Below are 21,329 nucleotides of genomic sequence, written 5' to 3' on the forward strand. Positions count from 1 at the left end.
AAAGGAATGATGATTCACTTAATAAAAGATGTCTTTATAAAGGAGTCACTGCACAATTTCTTTAAATAAAGCTCTGCTCTTCTACTGCATTGATTTGAATTGATTTACACATATTTGACTAAAATGCAAATTTTCTGGAACTTACATGGAGTGTAAATAAAGTGTGAAAAAACACTAGGTTTAAAATGTGTTTAGTTATATATTTAAAATGCTCACTAAGAAAACACTTGGATACCTTTAAGTAAATTCTTTAGTTAGAAGCTGCTTTATATTTGTTCCTGTAGTCATGGCATGCTTTTAAAATGCAAAATCCTGATAATTAAATTCCTCTGTGTTAATTAAGGACCCCAGAAGAGCCGGGTAACCTAGAAAATTTAAGAAGAGAGGAGAGGTAAGAAAAGAATTCAACATTTACTTATTTGCCAGTGTCTTAGGAATGAAGCTTGTGGCATGAAACATGATTCTCGTTCTGTTAAGGAGTGAAATGGATGAGAAGAGGGCAGTAGGAAGGAGGAAATTTGATATATTACTGTTTGTTGAGGGATTTAATGGATAGAAGGAGATCACCATGCCACCAATAATTATTGGAACTTAATTGGAAGTTTGAAGTTAGTCTTTTCTTGTATAAAGCACAGAACTCAACAAAAATGTCCACAAACAATTGTAAGTCTAAGTTGTCCAGTATCTTAAAGGTGCCATGTCATCAGTGAACTTATATATGCAGAGTATTTAATCATCCAAAAAATATTTTCTGAGAACTTTTGTGTGTCAGGCACAAATATTGGGACTGCAGATCTAGCAGTGAATAAGATATACGAAGTCTCTTCCTTTTCACAACTTATATTACAGCGAAGGAGATCAACAATAAACCAATAGGTAAATACTAAAATGTCAAGTAGTGATCATTTCTCTTAAACCTATTAAGCTACTAAGACAACTAAGTAGCAAAAGAAAATAGAGCATGACAGAGGATGTTGTTTATGATAGGTTATTGAGGGAATACCTAACTGAGTAATTGATATTTGAGTTATGAGGGGAAATAAGCCTAGTAAGGGAAAAGCTTTCAGGCAGATTGCAAGAGTACAGCCCTGAAACAGGAGACTCCTTGGAATGCTCAAAGAGGGCAAAGAAATTGGTGTGGCTATAGCACTGTGAGAACTGGGAAGAAATGAATTGAGAAGTAGCTAAGGGCTTTGAATTTATTCTAAGTGTGATGGGAGCTATTAAAGTGTTGGAGAACAGAAGGGTAATATAGTCTGATTTGGATTTAAAAGGATCACTGAAGAAAATGTACTTTAATGGGGCAAGACTAGGAATTAAATGCAGTAGTCCAAGGAAGATAGGATGGTGCCTTGAATCAGTATCGTAGTATAGCAGCAGTAGAAGTATGGAGAAATGAACGATCCAGGACATATTTTGAAGGTTGACTGAAGAGTATTTGCCTATGGTTTAAGTAGGGAGGTTGGCAAAAAAAAAAAAAAAAAAAAAAAAAATTCAAGAATGACTCTATATTGTTGGCTTAAATAATTGAGGGAAAGATGGAATTGAAAGGAACTGAGGGAGGAAAATAAAATTCTATTCAGGGCAGATAAAATGTGAGATGCCTTTCAGATAAGACTTGGAGATGTGAAAAGCAATTGGATATATGGACAGATATAAACTTAGAAATATAAACCTAGAAATCATTAGAGGATGAATAGTACTTTTTAAATGAGACTGGATTAATTTACCTAGGAAATCAGAGTAGATAGTGAGAGAATCACCTTCATGTGGGTTGAATTGGATTGATTTCAAGAGAGAATGCAGGCTCAACAAAATACTAACAAAGCAAATCCAACAGTACATTAAAGAATTATGTGCCATGACTTATCCTAGGTATGCGAAGGTGGTTTAATTTAAGAGTATTAATTAATGTAATACATCAACTTAACAAAAAAGAAAGATAAAACCACAGTGATCATCTCAATTGATGTAGAAAATACATTAGGCAAAACCCAGCTTTATAAAAACACAAAACTAAGACTAGAAGGAAACCTCCTCAACATGATAACAGGCATATACGAAAAGCCCACAGCTAGCATCATACTCATTAGTGAAAGACTAAAGGCTTTCCCTCTAAGATCAGGAATATGACAGTGGATTTGGAAACCCATTGTCACCACTGTTATTGAACATTGTACGGAAATTCTAGCCACAGCAATTAAGCAAGAAAAATGAATAAAAGATTCCAAATTGGTAAGTAAAGTTAAACTTACCTATTTGCAGAAGACATAATCCTATATATAAAAAGTCTTGAAAAATCAACCAAAAGTTATTAGAGTTAATTCAGAAATGGTGTGGGGAACAAGATGAATATGCAAAAATCTGTAGTGTTTTTATACACTAGTGATTTAAAACCTAAAGAGGAAATCAAGAAATAAATTTCATTTACAATAGGAACTAAAATAATCAAATATCTAGAAATCCTAACCAAGAATATAAAGAACTTGTACACAGACAACTACAATCCATTGTTAAAATACATCAAAGAAGACCTAAATAAATGGAAGGCCATTTCATATAAATGGATTGGAAGAGTAAATAGTGTTAAGATGTCAGTTCTATCCAAAGCACTTTACAGATTCAATACAATCCCAATCAAAATTCCAACAGCCAACTTTACAGAAATGTAGAGACCAATCATCAAATTTATATGTAAGGGTAAGGGGCACAGAACTGCCAATGTCATCTTTAAAAAGAAGAACGAAGGTGGAGTACTCACACTTCTTTATTTTTAAAACTTATTAAAAACTAGAGTAATTAAAACAGTATGGTACTAGCATTAGGATGGGCATTTACACCAATGAAATTGGATTGCAAGTTCAGAAAACAACTGTCACATCTATGGTCAGATGATTTTTTTAAAGGTTGCCGAGTTCACTCAATTGGGAAAGAATATTCTTTTGACAAATGTGCTGGAAAAAGTGGATATCCACATGCAAACAAATGAAGGTGGAACCCTCCTTACCTTTATACAATATAAAAAATCCATTCAAAACGGAACAAAGACCTAAATATAAGAACCAGAACATAAATCTCATAGAAGAAAACTTAGGGAAGCATCTTCAGGACCTTGTGTTAGGCAATAGTTTCTTAGACTTTATATCCAAAGCATGAGCAAAAAAATAAGCAGTAGATAAATTGGACTTCATCAAAATTAAAAATTTTTGTGCATCAGAGGAAAGACTTTTTCATGGCAATAAAAATATAATCTATAGAATGGGTGGAAATATTTGGAAATTATGTATATGATAAGAGTTTAATATCCAGAATTTATAAAGAAATCCCATAACTCAACAACAAAAGGATTAACAACACAATTTTAAAATGACATACATTTTTCCAAAAAACATGTATGAAAAAGATGCTCAACATCCTTAAGCATTAGGAAAATGCAAATCAAAGCCACAAGGAGATACCATTTCACAATCACTGGAATAGATACCATTTAAAAAATACAGAAAATATCCAAGTGTTGGAGAGGTGTGAAGAAATAGGAACACTCATTCATTGTTGCCAGGAATATAAAATGGTACAGCTTCTAGGGAAGACAGTTTGGTGGTTCCACAAAAAGTTAAGTATAGAATTACCATATGACCCAGCAATGCCACTTCTAGATACATGCCCCAAATGATTGAAAGCATGGGCTGATGTTCACAGCAGCATTATTCACAATTGACAAAAAATGGAAGCCTCCCAAGTGTCCAGTTACAAATGTATGGATAAAGAAATTGTGGTATATATAGACAGTGGAATATTATTCAACATAAAATGAATGAAGTTCTGATATTTGTGACAACATGGATGTACTCTGAAGACATCATGTTGAGTGAAATAAGTCACCACAAAAGGTGTATGATACAAAATATTGTATGATCTCACTAATATAAACTAGTTAGAGTAAGCAAATTCATAGAGTCAGAAACTAGAATTCAGGTTACCAGGTGTCAGGATGGGGGTATTGAATGGGAAGTTAATTCTTAAATTATACAGAGTTTCTATTTGGGATGATGGAAAAGTTTTCTTAATGGATTATGGTAATTTTAACAAAATGTAGTGCATGTAATTAACAGCATTGAGTTATATATTCGTATGTGGTTTAAAGGGGAAATTTTAGGTTGTATACTAGAAAAAATTTTTTATAAAACAACATAGAACTGTATAATACAAATAGTGAACTCTAAGGTAAGCCATGTGCTATAGTTAATAGTATAATTATAAACATTTTCTTTTATCAATTGCAACAAATGTATCACACTAATGCAAGTTTTAATAATAGGTGATATACAGAATATGTATTTTCTGAATAAATTTTCTGTAAACCTACAACTTCTTTAATTAAAAAAGAAAGTGCAGGAAAAATAAAGAGAAAGAATGGGGCACTTTTCTTTTCAGCAATTTGTAATATTAAACTGCACATGCTGAAAAAAGAGAGCAACTAAATCAACACATACAAAACAAAGAAATTATATAATGTGATGAGTGTTTTCGTTTCTCAGCTGCTAAAACAAATACCATACAAATGATTGGCATAAACAATGACAATTTATTGGCTAACCATTTTGAGGCTAGGAGAAGTCCAAAATCCAGACATTAGCAAGGCAATGCTTTTTCTCCAACACTACGGCATTAGCACTACCTGCTGGCAATCTTTGGTCCTTGGTTCTTGACTGTTTTCTTGCATGGGAATGCATGTGTTAGGACCTTCTCCTTTCTCTTCCTGGTTTTGTGACTTTCAGCTTCTTGCTCTTCTCATGGCTTTCAATTTGGGCACAACTTAATGAACATCTTCAAAGGCCATATTTACAAGCACATTCACACCTATAGGACCAGCATTTGGGAGTTGAACATGCCTTTTGTGGGGGACATAATTCAATCTCCCAGAATAACCTTATACAAAATGAACCCTTAAAATAAAATGAAGTCAGGATTTTTAGGAAATAAGTGAATGCTAAAACTTCATTTCATTCCTTAGTGATGCTATCATTCAGAAAGATAAGTGATCTATGCACACCAGCTGTTAGTATAATTATGACTACCTACATATCAAATTTTCCTATAATTTTAGAAAAAATCTTTAAGGCAACTAACAAAGATTGTGTTAGCCCATTGTCTTCCATTTAGAGTATTTGCCATTGGAGAATTCATTAATGAGATGTACTATGAAATTTTTATTTTACTTCTGCCAGGATAAGAAAATATACTTTAAAATAAAGTATAAGTTAAAATATACTTAATCTTCAGAAATTACTCTTGGAAAAAAAATATTGATTTCATTGGTTACTCTTATTCCATTTCAAAATAGGCCAAAAATTCATATAAATGTTATAATGAATGACCTTTGAGGACTGCCTGTATGGGAAAATGGACATTGAGGAAAGAAGGGAAGATTCTCACCGTAAATATCATTAAGGTGTTGGTATATTCCTCTACCACCTTGAAGGATTGAACTTGTACCTCTTCTTTCAAAGAAGAAGTGAGGAAATTTGGTTTTCAGCCATAAAGCATGTTTGTGAATCTGAGTGACCCAATTTCTGGAGCTCTCAGATTTGCTCCACCCTATAGTCAGTTGATAAATAACTAAGCTCCTATCAGCCACTTGTTTAATGAAGAGCTATGTTACCTCATCTTCTAACATTACCCCCTGTCTCTGCCATCCCCAGGATGAATGTCAAGGCTTGCCTTGGCTTGCCTTGGCCCCAACACAAAACCTTCAGCAGTTTAGGAGCCCAAATCAAATATGAACAGACGTATAGAGGCTCTGGATCCTTCTACCATTCTGTACTTAGATAAAATACCACACTGCAGGACCCAGGATCTAACTTCCCTAACAACTTTCTGGAGAATGTAGTTGACACCATCCGGGAGTTGGGAAATTAATACCTATAGCAAATTGCTGGCCACTGCGAAACAGAGCACAAGGTGAAGAAGACTTGAGAAAATTTTTTCTTTCTTTTTCCAGTCAAGCATTGCAAGGCTTAGTGGTTCTGAACAACTTGTGCAACATGTTCCATTTGACTGACTGAATCATGGTTCTGTTTTCTTGTAGAACATTGTATAACTTGGAAATATATGCCCTGGGTTTGATTTCCCTTATTCCCTCTCTTACCCTTTCTGCCCTGGGATTACACCTCCCCATAAAGTCTCAGCAAGTATTCATTGCCTCAGGCTTTGTTTCATAAGAACTCTATATTAAAACTGAGGCCTTAAAAAAGAGCTGAAAACATGGTTTGGCCACACTTGAATAAGTTCGAAGATAGTTCAGGAGAGTAAATTCTATTCCTTGCCAAAGATGCCAAAAAATGAGAACACTTCACGTTCATTTTTTTAAAAATTTATTGAAATATATCACTCATACATAAACATACATAAACAACAAGTGTATAATAGTTGTGACCTTACAAAACAAACATATATAACATCAAACATATATAACATCTCCCCCTACAACCAATAACTTGCATTGTTTTTAAACCTTTTTAACTAATAATTAAAGAGCATTGTCAAAATATTACTACTCAACAAAGTAGTTTTCCCCAACCAATCTGATTATCTTTATATCATTTATATATGAACATACATAAACAATTAAATGTATAGCAAAACTTGTGAACTTACAAAGCAAACATGCGTAACATCATACAGGGGTCTCATACATCAACCCTCCACCAACACCTTGCATTGTTGTGAGACATTTATTACACATTATGAAAGAATATTGTCAAAATCTTACTACTAATCATAGTTCTTATCTTACATTTGGTGTTTTTCCCCCAACCCGCCCTATTATTATTTTTTAAATATATTTTTTATGACAGAAGCTTATAAAACAATCATGCAAATGTGCAGAATTCCCAAACAACACCCCTCCATCAACACAACACAATGTAGTATGTCACTTGCTACAGATAAAACAATACCATATGATTATTACCATGTTCATAGTGTTCATTTGGCTCACATTTTCAATACTGCCTCAGTATCAGTACAGTTGATCTTTTGCATAGATGCAAGAATATTATATCATTATTACTAACCACAGTCCATAGATCACTCCAGCTGTATTTTTCCCATGCTTCTCCACATTCCCAACACCCTGAAGTAGTTATATACATTTGTTCTAGCTAACAAAGGACACTCTTGCATCCATACCATCAACCACAATTCTCATCACCTTTTGGCTCACAATGCCATCCATTTCCTAGATTATTCTCAAGCATTCTGTCAATTGTTATTTACATACCTAGACTACCATTTTCAGTCACATCCCTATTTATAAACTTGCAGTTACTCACTGTGTGTTGCCATCTACTCTACACAATTCCACAATCTTACAGTAAAGCTAATTAAAGCTTCTACATACATTAAACATCAGTAGTCCACTCAGTCCTTCTCTTATCTCCTTTAAGAATCTACCACCTAAGAGCAGATGTTGAAGATATTTTCCAATAATTTCTTCTAGAAGTTTTATGGTTCTTGCTTTTATTTTTAGTTTTTTGATCCATTTTGAGTTAATTTTTGGATAAGGTGTCAGGTAGGGGTCCTCTTTCCTTCTTTCAGGCATGGATGTCCAATACTTTCAGCACCTTTTGTTGAATGGATTGTTCTGCACAAGATGTGTGACTTTGACAGGCTAGTCAAAGCTTACTTGACCATATCTGTGAGGGTTTGTTTCTGAACCATAAATTTGGTTCCATTGGTCTATTTTGTCTGTCTTTAGGTTAGTACCATGCTGTTTTTACCAGTATAGGTAGGTATTATGATTTAAAGTCTGGAGATGAGGGTTCACTTTTCCTTTTTATGATGTTTCTGACTATTCAGGACTCCTTACCCTTCCAAATGAATTTAATGATTGTGTTTTCAATTTTTTCTTTAATGTTTGTGGAATTTTTATGAGGATTGCATTAATTCTGTATATCAGTTTGAGTAGAATTGACATCTTAATGATATTTAGTATACCAATCCATGAACATGCAATGTTCTTCCAGTTATTTAACATTGAGTTGCAGTTTTCTGAATACAAGTGCTTTATATCATTGGTTAAGTTTATTCCTGACTATTTGAGTTTTACATGTCATATTTTATTTTCACCACTCTTTTGATCCTTTCAGTTACTTTTCTGGATATACTCTTCATTTCTAGACTCTCTTCCAGGCTCCGCTTTCCTGTCTTTTCTTTTCAGGCTCTAGCACACCCTTTAGTATTTCCTGAAATTCTGGTCTCTTGCTTAGAATTCTCAGTTTCTGTTTATCTGTGAATATTCTAATTTTGCCCTCATTTTTGAAAGACAGTTTTGCTGGTTATAAGATTCTTGGCTGGAAATTTTTGTATTGTAGTATCTTAAATATATCAGAACACTGTCTTCTTGCCTCCATGGTTTCTGGTGAGAAATCGGCACTTAATCTTATTGGATATCCCTTATATGTTATTCATTGCTTTTCTCTTGCTGCTCTCAGGATTCTCTCTTTGTCTTTGGTCTTTGACATTCTGATGAATATGTGTCTTGAAGTTGGTCTGTTTGGATTTTTTCAGATGGGAGTATGTTCTGCTTCTTGGACAGGGCTATTTATGTCCTTCAATAGTGCTGGGAAATTTTCTACCATTATTTCTTTAGGTATTCCTTCTGCACATTTTCCCTTCTCTTCTCCTTCTGGGACACCCATGACCTGTATATTTGCACATCTTTGGCTGTAATTTAGTTCCCTGAGACCTTGTTCAATTTTTTCCATTCTTTTCTTCATCTCTTCTTTTGTATGTTAACTTTCAGAGACCATTTCTTCAAGCTCAACAATCCTTTCTTATGTCTCCTCAAATCTGCTATTATATGATTCTAATATTTTTTTAATTTCATTGATTGCACCTTTCATTTCCATAAGATCTGCTATTTTTCTATGTATGCTTTCAAATTCTCCTTTATGCTCATCCAATGTCTTCTTCATATCCTTAATCTCTTTAGGCATATCATTGAATTTATTAAGGATATTTGTTTGAACATCTATAATTAGTTGTCTCAACTCCTTTATGTCATCTGGAGGCTTATCTTGTTCCTTTAACTGGGCCACTGCTTCCTGTTTCTTGGTGTGGATTGTAATATTTCATTGGTGTCTTCACATCTGGCTTACTAGAGTATTTTTTCTAGGTGCAGTTTTTCTCTTAAGTTTAGGGCTTCCTATCCTTTCTTCCTTGCTGACTATGCAGTAGCATCCAAGCAACTAGTTGGTGCTGTAAGCTGTGGAGGCTCAAGCTGCCCTCATTGCACCAGGGATCAATGAAGCTTCTTCCAACTTTCTCCTTTGCCAGGGATAGGGACAGAGTCACAGCTATGTGGAATAATCCATGTGCAGGCCTAGACTTAGTTGCCCAGAGAGACTAATGAAGCTTCACATCCCTTTCTCCCCTGCCTGGGGCAGGGATGGAGCTGCAGTGCAGGTCCACCATCTGTGCAGTGCAGGTCCATAGTGACCACCGTTGCCCTGGTAGACTTCTGATTTTCAATCTGTGCCAGCCAAAGTTACCTGCAGTTTCCTATATAGGCTGGTGCAGGGCTCCTCAGCCTCCTTCCTGCCAGAGGTGGGGCTGAAGTCTAGGTGGGCTGCAGGCTGATCTGTGTGAAAGAAACTGGTTTCTGCAGACACTGAGAGTTTCAGTCAGCCCAGCTTCCCCATAGGCTCGGGGTGGAGTCAGAATGGTGGCTACTGGTCTCTTTCTGACTTGGGCTGGTTCTCTCCCCAGCTGTTCCCAGGGTTATCTCTTAGCCAGCCAAATCTTCCATTCAGTAGCTGAAATCAGCAGCCAACTGTCTCCTCCTCCCCTGTTTCTGGGAAATGGAGCTTCCAATTCCCTTCACAGAATAGCTCCCGAGGCAGCTCATGCCGCCAGAATAGGATGATCACCAACCTCTGCGGCCTGGCCAGTAATTTCCCAGAGAGCCTGGCACAAGTCCCTGCAGCTTCCTCCCTGCTGGAGGTGGCACTGGGGCCTAGACTAGACCTGCAATATGATCTAGATGGGAAGAAGCCAGTCCCTATCAGCCTTGAGATTTTCAGTCTGCCCCGCTTCGCCTTGTGCCAGGTGCAGAGTCAAGATGGCAGCTCCCAGCCTCTTTCTGACTTGAACAGGCTCAAACTTCAGCTGTTCTCAGGATTATACTGTAGCCCATTGAATTTCCTCACCATCGCTGAAATTGGTTCCCAACCGTCTCTTCCTCCCCCCCCCATTTTGGGGAAGTGGAGCTTTCAATTCCAGCTGCAGAATAGCTCCCAAGGCAGCTTGTGCCTCCAGTGGAGGATGGGCACTGGCCTCTGGGGCATGGAGAGCTCTACTTATGAGTCTTCTCTACAGATGGGCAGTCTCCTCCTTCCACTCCCCCAAGGATGTTGCAGGATGCTCTTTGGTCTCCCGGAGCCCCCAAACAGGTGCTTCAGCTAGCTCCAGAGAGCTAACTGTCCTGCAGGAGGAGCTGACTCTAGGAGCTCCTTACTCTGCTGCCATCTTGCTGGTTCTTCTTCATGTTCATTTTGATTTCAAAAATATTTATTGATCTCTTGTTGACTTAGGTTAAACACACAAAAATACTAACATGAATCCTTTCCTAAAAGAACAGTCACTCTAGTAATTGGAGATTAATGTTAACACCTCAATACAGGGTTTTACATTTCTCCCAGAGAAGCCACATGTTCATGGGACAATATAACAGGTTGAGGAGCTATTGTGGTGATAACTTAAAATTTCTAGATTATGAGATGAAGCAATGAATCCACACATCTTCCTGGCTCTAGACAGCTATGTGATAAGTAGAAAGTAATGGTAGTGACATTTGAAAATACAAAGGTAGAAGCTGGCAACCTCAGAAATGATACAGTCAATGCCCCTTATATTAGAAGGCAGAGTCAATGACTTCAGTAAAATGTCCTGGAGCCAGTGAATGACAGCACAGTATGAGGAAAAGTATAAATTTTTTTCTATGAATCTAAAGGTTACTTACCAATAGTAAGTTAGAAACTATATTGTGCTGCCACACTTCTACTTGAAACTCCAGAGCTGAACTCCAGTCTTCTTTGACGTGTTCTATGCCCCATGAGACATATCTGTAAGATGTACGTGGATGATCTGTAGATTCTGCTTATATATAGCCACTGAGGAATATGGGCAGGAAACTGGAGGAAGGGAAGAAAGTGAGCAAACCCATTTCCTGTGGTTTTACAATGACTAATCTGAATGCCCTGAGGCAGGTCACATAGGTTACTCCAGCTGCCTTCCCTGCTAGCTCTTTCCCTCTTAGTGTCCCACTTTTACTAGCCACAAGGTACTACAGTCACCCTACATTATGGTGGTGAACACATCTTTGTAAACAACACTTTTATTAAGATCTTTGCAAATTTCTCAACTTGAGTGTGTCATCTATTTCTGTGAATCTGACTGACACATGAAATTATGAGAAAAAGATGCTAGCCTCTTCAATCTGAATCTTCTATTTCTTTTGCAAAAGTTTGCACTGAAAGTGAAAAATTGCTTTTCCCAAACTATATCATCTATTCAAGAAAATATTTAGCAAGCGCTATTATTTTTTTCCTATATGTAAAATGGTTGCTAGTCAAAATGAGACAGCAGACAGGAATTTCTCCTTCCATCATGAAAGTGGAAATTACCAGTCCAGTAGAAGATACAGAAGTGCAAAAAAGAAAAGGGAGAGAAAAAATAACTAACAACTAACTATAATTTTTAAAAGAAGTAAATATGCACTTTATATTTATAAAATTGGAGTATTATGAATGCATTAAAGGAGAAATTAGCTTCAGAGTAAATTCTATGGTTTAAGATTACAGAAGTGGACGTATATATTGAGAACCACAAAATGGACTTGTTTAGACTTACCTTGTGTTCTTATTACTCTCTCTCTCACTCAGGTCCCTTAGAGTTAGAATAGGTCTACTTCAAGGACTCCCTCAGATGAGGACATTATGGCAGGAAAATGAAGCAGACCCTATGAAATGGACAAATGGGCAAACTATGATTTAATATACAAATTAATTGGGAACTATTGTAAATGGTACAACACTCCAATTTCTAGAGTACTGGAGCGCATATCTACTGCTCATCTGCCCCCATCAGTAGGAAAAGTGAAGAAGTTCAATATTCAGCATTGGTTTTTGTCCATTTACTGTGTGTCTCTGGTGTTTTGATAGGTGTTAATGACATAAAGGCGAATAAAACGTTGTATTGACTTTCAAAGATTCTATAATATAATGGATAAATAGCTAATTTCACTACAAAGGTATAAATCATAGGTGGTAAATTCCATACAATGGCATGGCTTAAACAATAGGAATTTATTGGCTCATCAGGGCTTTGCGGTTTAGAGAAGCCCGAGATTGAGGTGCCAATAAGGTGATGATTTCTCCCTGAAGACTGTGGCATCCTGGGGCTGCAGCTATTGGTCATCCTTTGCACTTGGCTTTTCTGGCACATTACAACATACATGGTGGTGTCTTCTCTTTTTTTTTCTGGGTTCTGTTAATGCTCAGCTTCTAGCTATTCCCTTTAGCTTTCTCTCTCTCTGTGGTCTTCCTTATAAAACTTCCAGTAATAGGGACTTACCCTGATTCATCTGGGCCACACCTTAACTGAAGTGTTCTCATCAAACAGTCCTATTTACAATGGGTTTGCACCCACAGGGATGGATTAAGAAAATGAACATGTTTTTTTTTTTTTTTTTTTTTTCCTGGGGTAAATAATGCCAGGCCACCACAGATAGAATAGTAAAGTATACTGTTGGAATACATAAGAAAACCATTTATTTATGTTTGATGATAAGGAAGATTTCCTAAAGCAGATGAAATTTAAGCTGAAGTCTAAGGTTGAAGACCTAAGCAATAGATCTGTTAAAGTGCAAGTGGACAATAGCAGGAATTTAACAAAGAATTGGAACTCATTGGACATAGCATAGCTTTTGGGGTGAGGGGACAAAATTACTAGAGTTAGCCAAAAACCTGGAGACTTAACCAGTAATTGTTAATGAAGAGCTCCATTTTCTATAATAAGGAATTTATTTGGGAACAATGGAAAACCACTGGAAGATTTTTATCAGAGGGAAATGGCCATTCTTCTTAACCAGGCCAGATCCAATTCCTAAGGATACACAATGTGGAACTAAGACCTGTGAGCAACCACAGAATGTACATGTTTACTCACATGTTCATTTACCAACTGATCCTCCTTTCTCATATCAATCAATATTGCATATTTGTATGTGTGTGTACACACATGCACAATTATCAGATAATGTAAAATGTAGTATCCACATTCCTAGACTCAGCCCAAATTTCTGAAATTAATAGAAACCAATGCAATAGCATATTGCCCTCTAACAAAAAAGGCAGGTAAGAAATAACTTAAAAAAGATGTCACAGGCAAAATCTTCATAAATTTTTAAGATAAAAGGTGAGACTTGAAAGAAATGCTTCCCTTATTAGGGGAGTAATACATTTTTATTTCATGATTAGTAGTTAAGCACAAAGTCTCTGGAACCAGAGTGTTTTGATTAAAACCCTATTCTGCCACTTATATGTGCATTTGTTGGCTAGCCATTTATCCTGTCTGGGCCCCAGTTTTCACATCTATTATGTCATAGATGTGTGGCACAGTGCCTGAGACTGTATGGAGTTCAATAAATGTTGGTAAAAACTATCAAAAAGCAACTCCCTTTGCCCATTGAGTCACATGTCTTTTGTCTTCTGCCTTCATAGATACTCAATTATTGTTGTTGAGAATCAGTCAGGAGAACTACAGGAATTGTGAAGAATTTATATTTAGGCACCTATATAAGCCAAGATCATTATTTTTTACTTCTCTTATGGTATTAAGACGATTCAGCAGCAATTCCATTATTGAAATTTTATGAGTTGAAAGAACTGCACAGTTTAGGTCAGCTCTAGAATTAATGAAGGAAAAGGACCTTCAGATTTCCTTCTAGATTATCATCCCAAATCCTTGGAGGAGTTCCCAGTACAAAATTCTGCTCAGTAATAATATTGGATATTTTTGGGGAGTATGCCATATGTTATATTTCTTGGGAACCTGACTGTGGCATAAGTGTCAAAAGAAGGTGAGGGATCTCAGTGCAAACTGTTAGTCCTTTGTGAAGAAACACATCATTCCAGGGAGCTGCTGGTGGCCTTCTCTTCACATCACTCACCTCCCTTATTAGAGAAGCTGAGATTTCTAAGGACCTGGGAACTTTCCCTGAAACTTCTAATATTCACTTTACTTTAGGAAAGGGCAGGTTTTCTCAGCATGCCACCTTTGGAATATCAACATGTACAGCAATAGAGAGAAACGCTTGTTATTTTATCTTCTGGGCAGAGAGAAAGAATAATGGGCAAATGACTGTGGGGTATAATAAGCTGATCTATGAAGAGGCCAACATGTTTCTCTCCAGAGGCTTGAGTTCATTTTGAGTTTTTCTACCTGAAGGGAAAAATGCCAATAAATTCACACAATTATTAAAACAGCATATGGTTATGGTGATGAGCACCATGTTTGGCATAGTTGGGCCAAAAAAGAAAACCAATAATCCTGAGAAGTGTGCTATCTATAGTTCTACTGAAAGGAGGGCTTTGTGTCATTAAATATCAATAGATCCAGATAAGAAGATAAAAATAGATTTACCTTTGAATTTGTAGAGCAGAACCTAAAAAATACTAATGAAAAAGACCTGCCTGCTACAACCAGCCACTGCACAATGAGTACGAGTGATTCAAGCAAGCTTTCCCTAAAATTACTGACACCATTAGATTTGCCAGTGAAGTCTTTCTTTACATCTAACTTTTAACAGCATGAAAGGACTTTCGGTCCTTCTTTTCATCATTATCTCACACTGTCTTCTCATAATTTGAGCAGTCTTTTTTAGTTTCCTTTCATGTAAGTTAGGAAATAGTATATGAAATTGCCAAAGGAGATATTTCCCAGTACTTTATAAGTCTCATTACCAAAAAGGAATTCCTTGGGTCAAAGAAAGTCATTTCCTACAGTCCACCAAATAGATGTGCTTCAGTTTCCTCAGCTGTCAGCTTTCCAGGTCATTTTCATTCTCAGCCCTGCTCCCACCCTCACATTTTTTGTCCTATCCTTCCCTCCTTGTTTTCACTCCATCTTCCTCCTACCCTCCCTTCTTAAGAAAAGGAACTTGGGTGGGTCAGATATTTTCTGAAACTGAGAAGCAGTATGAGGCATATGCTGTATAATACACATATTTGAAAAGACGGGCAGGTGAACCTAGCACCTTGGCTCATGATGAACTGAGTGAAACCATAAAGGCAAGATCAAGGTACAGGACATTGGTTTTGTCTGCCCAAAATAAATATTTATCATACTATCACAATATATCTTCAATTAAACGTCAGAGTTTTAAAAATATTACAAAGATTACCTCAACTTTCTTATAGTATTTTCAGTATAATTTAGACAGTGGACATGTCTACATGTTCAACATAATATGGTTGCCTACCTTGGAAAAAAAAGAAGAGCATGGAAATTTGGTGGGGTGAGAGATGGAGAGAAAATGTGATAACCTGATGCCCTAAAGTCCACATATATATGCGAAGGCCTTCTCACTTCACCCTAAAACAAGGAAGTTTGTATAATTTAGAGGGTGTAGACAAAGGCATTTAAAATAAAGAAATGATTTGAGATCAGATGTTTATATTTGTGGCTTGGCTACTAAGGTCAGGTTTCTTAGAAATATGTTCTATGGCAGGAATCCTTGTGCAAGTGAGTCATTCAAGGAGTGTTCTTAAGAAAAATCCGATAGGACAGAGAAAGAAACCATTCAAGGATGTGGTTTCAGGAGAAATTTAATCCTGACTTTATCCTACTAGTACCTCTGCCATATCTATTGCACCCTGGAAACTAAGGGAATGGGCAGTTATGGGACCCTTAAGTCAGTTCTTGGCTACTGGTGGCCCTTGGAAAGGAGGCATAACCACCCAGGCATGTCCATGCAAGGTGACTTCCGAAAGACAAGGGCATGTTTACAGAAAAAAGTACAGGTGTAAACCATTAACAGACAATACTGGCAACAACTGGGGGATGGGTAAACTTGTCTGCAAAGGGGTTCTATATGGGTGGCAACTGCTTCTGCTACAGGAATGTTTTTCCAATTTAGTTTAACTCAACAATCAATTATTGAACTTTAAATATTTTCTAGAAGTAGGAATAAATGACACAGAGATTAATAAAGAATGCATAATTCTAGCTTTAAGGGGTTCCCAGGTTAGCACATGACTTAAATAGGAAATAAATTACTAAACTATGATCTTATTTCCTCCTGATATTACCTGCCTGTAGGTAAAATAAATAAGTCAATATTAATGGTCAACATTTCAAAATTTCACTGGCTTATGTAGAATCTGCATATAATCCAATTTATTTGTTTTGAGAGGTTTCAAGGAATGAGACATAGGTGCTCATAACGAAGTCAGATTTTACCCTTCCTATATACTCTCACTCCAGAGAACATGCCACCAAATCCCCTTTCTATAAAAATCATCTCATTACTCCCAAACCAATATTTTCAAATTGAACACCTTTTTTAACCTCCAGACTTATACACTCAACTGTTTGTTTCACATTTCTTCTTGAATATCTAATAGACCTTTAAATTTTTGCCTCCACAGTTGCTTTTTCTGCAGATTTCTTTATCTCAATAAATGACAATTCCAAATTTCCACATAGGGATTCCTTTCATCATAGTCACACCAGCATACCATGTTAGTTCAACGTTGTAGTATATTCAAAATCAGAGCACTTCTTCCACCTTTACTATTATTTCCCTGGTCTAAAATATATCAACTATTCTCTCTCTCCTGGATTTTGACTAGACTGCTAAATGGTTTTTGTTTACATTATTGATATTCTACCCCCTCATGTCGCCTGACACATACAGTCTCTTTAAAACAAAGCTCCTAAAGTGAGTGTTTCAAAATTTAAGCCATATGATGTTACTCTTCTGCTCTCACTATTTCAATTGTAGGAAAAATGAAAGTCTAATAAAACCATCCATGGCACTCTTTGACTCAGTGCAACTAGCAATATCTGTCAGGGTGAGCTGTGGAGAAATAAAGTAGTCTTTGGAAAAATATAGTCCCTAAATCATTCTGCAAAGGTTGGAGATCAGAATATATAAATAGAATTAATCATATATCTCATATTTTTGCAAGGAGAATTAAAAGATAATGGAAAGATAGAAGATTAGAGAGGCATAAGGATCACTTCTGTCCCAGAAAAAATAGGTAGAGGACAGGTGGAGACTATCTGGAGGGCTGCTCTGGGGCTCAGGACACCAGGAGAAGGTGTGATACCACCCAGAAGGGAAAGGGGTGAAGGAAGAAACTCTCAGGTGGCTGGAAAAATTTTATGAGTAAAGCTGCAGCAGCAGCAGCTGGCACCCATCTCCCCTACCATGAGAGCAAACAGCAGTCTGTGGACTGCAGGGGCTATGGACTGAAGTGGTTACAGACTGAATGGGTTGCAAGGATCCTCTTCTCCAAGAAAGGGGAATGTGAGGAACACAGCCTGCAGCAAATTCAGATTTTAGCCAGCGAACTTGGTCTGCTGCATTGGAGGGGTCACACATTTCCAGGCAGGATGGGGTTACAACACTGTTCACACTGAAAGCCAGTGGTAGCTAAAGATAATTTGCTTTCTCAAACACTTCCTGAGAAGGCAGAGGGAGGGAGGGTCCTGCCAGCCAAGGGAGGAGAATAGTTGCTGAAAAAGTTTATTTGTTAGTGTATTAGTCAGCCAAAGGAGTGCTGGTGCAAAAATACCAGAAATTGGTAGATTTTTATAAAGAGTATTTATTTGGGGTAGTTGCTTATAGATACCAGGCCATAAAGCATAAATTACTTCCTTCGCCAAAGTCTATTTTCATGTGTAGGAGCAAGAGGGCTGCGATGTCTGCGAGGGTTCAAGCTTCCTGCATTACTCGGGGCTCAGCTCCTATTTTCTTCACAAGGACAGCTGTAGACTATGAGGCTCTCTAGTCTTTGCCTCACTCCACAAGGTCAGCTGTAGACTATCAGGCAAATGGCTCTGTCTCTTTCCCCGGAGCTCGAGCTTAAGACTTCAGCATTATACTCCAGCACCAAACTCCAAAATCAAAACTCCAACATTAAGAACCCTCACATCAAAGCCCCAACACTGTCCTTTGTCATACCTTTTACCTATGAGTACCCACCCACCAAAGGGTGGGGGCTCAATGCCTTAATGACGTGGCCCAGTTAGTGCCCTAATCATAACTCAGTCATGCCCAGTAGAAGACCAGATTACAAACATAATCCAATATCTATTTTTTGAATTCATAACTATATCAAACTTCCACAGTGAGGCTTGGCCAGCATTAAAGTCACTGCTTCTTCACCCTAGCATCTGGAGTCTGAGCTGAGAGGGCTATCAAACAGCGCTGTCTCCTGGCAGACAAAGAAAGTGCACAAAAAGGGAAATAAATACATAGGTAGGTATTTGGATAGATAGATAGATAGATAGATAGATAGATAGATAGATAGATAGATAGATAGATACATACATACATACATACATACATACATACATAAAAGAGGCAATCAGGTACCTCTACTGCTCCATTCTCCAAGTCTCTTAGAAAATAGCCTGTGCCTTGTTACTGTACCCTTAGCCCCGGTTTGAGCAAACAAGAGCAATCCTAAATACCTAGAACAAATTGGACCAAGAGTCAAAGAACAGTGGTAGCACACAATTACTTAACAGAAAATCCCTAGGTAAGAGAAAGGAACTGAACATCAGAGTAAACTCAGCATCATAATCAGATGCCTAGACATCAGCAAAAAATTACAAGCCATACTAATAAAAAGGATGATATGAATGAGGCAAAGGAACAAATCAAAGCTCTGGATGAGACACAGGACTGGAAACAACTGATCAATGAGTTTTACACAAATCTCTGAAATCAGATCATGGAGTTGAGGGACAAAATGGCTAAATAAAAGACAGTAAGAAAACACAGGGTGGGCAAAAAAAAAATTTGAAAACTTGGATGAAAAAGAACAGAGTTTATGGGAATGAAAAACACAATAAGGGAGATTAAAATACAATGGAGGCAAACAACAGCAGATTTGAAATCATGGAAGAAAGAATCAACATCGAAGAGGAGAGAACAACTGAAATTGAAAGAGAGAAGAACAGAGAGAGAAAAGAATGTAAAAATTGAACAGGTGTTCAGGGAGTTGAATGATAGCACAAAGCACACCAGCATACATGTTATGGGAATTCCAGAATGAAAGAAGGAAAAGGTGCAGAAAGAGTATTTGAGGAAATAATGGCCAAACTTTTCCCAACTCTCATGAAAAACATGCATATGCATGTCCAGAAAGCACTGTGTACTCCAATTAGAATGAATGCAAATAGAACTACTCTAAGACACATAATATTCAGAATGCAAAATGCCAATGATAAAGGTATAATTCTAAAATCAGAAAGGGAGAAGCAAAATATCACATACAAGGGACATCCAATAGGACAAAGTGCAGACTTCTTAAGGTATGGAAAGAGAAAATCCGCCAGTCAAAAATCCTTTATCTGGCAAAACTGTCCTTAAAATATGATGATCAGTTTTAAAAATATTCACAGATAAAGAGAAACTAAGAGATTCATAAACAAGAATCCAGCTCTGCAAGAAACACTAAAGGGAGATGTGCAGCCAGAAAAGAAAAAAGAAAAGAGAGAGGCTTGGAGGAGAGTGTAGAAGTGTAGACTATCAGAAAATGTAACCAAAATGGTAAAAAGAAGGACAAAAATAAAATATGACATTTGAAAGCCAAAGGATAAATTGTTGAAGTAAGTAATGCCTTTAAAGTAATAGCATTGAATGTTAATGGATTAAATTCCCCAGTCAAAAGATATAGGCTTATGGAATGGATAAGACACATGAGCTATCCATATGCTGTCTACAGGACACTCACCTTAGACCCAAGGAGCCAAATAGGCAGAAAGTGAAATGTTTTAAAAAGATATTTCACATAAGTGGTAACCAAAAGAGACCAAGGGTAGCTATACTGGTTTCAGACAAAACAGACTTTAAATGCAAAAAATAAAGTGATAGGAGGAGCACAAGACCATTATATATTAATAAGGGACAATCCATAGGAAGGAGTAAGAGTCATAAATATCTATACATCTAACCAGGATGCCCCAAAATACATGAGGCAAATTCTGGGAAAACTGAAAGGAGAATAGATGTCTCTTTAATAATAGGTGGTGGCTTCAACGTACCACTCACATCTATAGATAGAACACCTAGAGAGAAGGTCAACAAGGAAAGAGAGAACTTGAACAATATGATAAATGAGTTGGACCTGACAGACATACACAGAACACTGCACCCCAAATTCACGTTATATGTTCTTCTCAGGTTCTCATGGATCTTTCTCAAGGATAGACAACATGTGGTGCTATAACATAGCTCTCAATAAATTTAAGAAGCACCTTAAATAAGAAGCAAAATAAATTTGATCAGCACCTTCTCTGATCAAAATGGAATGAAGCAGGCAGCAGACTTGGCCCAGTGGTTAGGGTGTCCGTCTACCACATGGGAGGTCCACGGTTCAAACCCTAGGCCTCCTTGACCCATGTGGAGCTGGCCCATGTGCAGTGCTCATGCACGCAAGGAGTGCCATACCATGCAGGGGTGTCCCCTCCATAGGGGAGCCCCACGTGCAAGGAGTGCGCCCCGTAAGGAGAGCCACTCAGTGCAAAAGAAAGTGCAGCCTACCCAGGAATGGTGCTGGCCACATGAAGAGCTGACACAACAAGATGACGCAACAAAAATAAACACAGATTCCTGTACCACTGACAACAACAGAAGCAGACAAAGAAGAAGACCCAGCAAATAGACACAGGGAACAGACAACTGGGGTGGGGGTGGGGGAAGGGTAGAGAAATAAATAAATAAATAAATCTTTTTAAAAAAAAGGAATGAAGCAGAAAATCAATAATAAGTAGAAAAGGGTAAATTTTGCAAGTATATGGAGATGAAACAACACATTCCTAAACAATCAATGGGTCAAAAAGAAATTTGCAAGGGAAATAAGTAAATGTAAACAAAAATAAAACTTATGAAAACTTATATAGCAAAGGCAGTGCTGAGGGAAGTTTAAAGTCCTAAATGTCTAGATTGAAGAAGACAGAGTTAAATCATAAACCTAACTGAATAACTGGATAAACTAGAAAAAGAACAGCAAACCAATGCCAAAGCAAGG

Source organism: Dasypus novemcinctus, chromosome 9 (genome assembly GCF_030445035.2).
Source record: "Dasypus novemcinctus isolate mDasNov1 chromosome 9, mDasNov1.1.hap2, whole genome shotgun sequence".
Taxonomy (NCBI): Eukaryota; Metazoa; Chordata; class Mammalia; order Cingulata; family Dasypodidae; genus Dasypus; species Dasypus novemcinctus.